Raw genomic sequence first — 1,604 nt, 5'->3', positions numbered from 1 at the left:
TCCGTGATGTACTCCTCCACGGGTCTCTTGGCTTGCTTAAGGTTCCTCATGGAGGCTTCAGCGGACATTTGTACATCAGTGTCGTGATAAAGATCATCCATACATGTGAAAAAATCAGAAAGGGATCCTAGCACTGGGTCATTATGTTCGCACAGATTGTCAGCCCAGATTCTTGGCTCACCCCTCAGGAATGAAATAGTACTGAATACCTTGATCCTCTCTGTGGGATAACTGCGAGGTCGTAGATTATAAAGTAAATGACATGAATTCTTAAACTGCCTATACTGCTTCCTGTTTCCAGAAAAGAGCTCTGGTAGTGAAACTGAAGGTTCATGTGTTTGCTGAGGTGGTGCAGTATGAGTAGTAAGTGAGTCTCTTATAATTCCCCTTAAAGACTGATTTTCAATTTGTAAATCATGAACCGCCTGAGCAAGCTGATCAACCTTTTGGGAGAGGTTGTAAACTATCTGTGGTAGATCTGGTGGCTCCATTTTAAGGCTTAGTAATATGTCAGGCTACAAATAAAAAGAAATGATGGAACACAATTCACAGATCTTAATTTATTAATAATTGTTTTGTTTCACTATTGTAAAGGAATATCACTATGGCTTAGTGATATTCTCACCTAATAGTGATAGTTTAGTTGTTTATTTTGCCACACCCCAGATTATGCAGTTAGGGTTAAGCAAATTTGAATAGGATTTGTAGAAATTACTCTCAATATTAAGTTAGCTTTAGTTCTTAAGTTGCAGGTGTAGTAATGGTTCTATTAACTCTCAGAGTCTTATGCAGTGTAACACATAAATAGTTAACTAGTAACCAGGTTCTGTTAACAGTTATACATATGCTCATGCAGTATTGCTATTTTATTTGCAGAGATTACTTGTACCTTGTCTTGTACTTGTAGTGTGGCAGAGCTGTAATGAATGCACAGCCTGTTCTGTGGAAGTTCCAGTTTCACTGTGGAAGCTGTGTTGTTTATTAATCTGCAGTCAGGATGTTTCAATAAGTGTTAAAGCCAGATTTTCAGTGACAAGTTCTGTGGTAACTCTCCTTTAAATACAAACTACACAGTGAAAGTTCTCCAAGTAACAAAGCATTAGAACACTTAGAATAATACTTGCAGTTTGGTTCAGGCAGTTCATTCAATTGATTGCATGTCAGCTCCTAAGTTAATGAACACTGCAGTTGTTTGGATGAATTCCAGTTAAAGTTGAACAAAGTATCAAAAAGTTCCTGTGAGGAAAAAAGTTCAGAAAACAAGTTATTCAAAGTAGTTAGGCTCAGGTAAATAGGGTAGCCTTGTACTCCAAATTACTAAGCAAAGAGAATTGATTTGGGGTGGTTTTTAAAGGCAAGCTGCAAGTTTGTTGCTTGAAGGATTCCGCTGGGTCCTAGAAGGAGCTAGGTTCCTGACACCTAACGATACCCATATGGAATGGGCGCACCGAATGCGGAGAGCGGCAAATCACTGGCTGAGTGGATGTAAAGCGGTGACTGGGGAGGAAATTTTACAATTGTTTCTCTTAGAACATTTTTATAATGGCATGGAACAGCAAGGGAAGGAATGGCTGCGAGACAGGCGGCCTTCTACCTTAGAAGAA

This window comes from Bombina bombina, chromosome 5 (genome assembly GCF_027579735.1).
Source record: "Bombina bombina isolate aBomBom1 chromosome 5, aBomBom1.pri, whole genome shotgun sequence".
Classification (NCBI taxonomy): domain Eukaryota; kingdom Metazoa; phylum Chordata; class Amphibia; order Anura; family Bombinatoridae; genus Bombina; species Bombina bombina.
The sequence above is the reverse complement of the archived record's forward strand: the minus strand, read 5'-3'. Positions refer to the sequence as shown.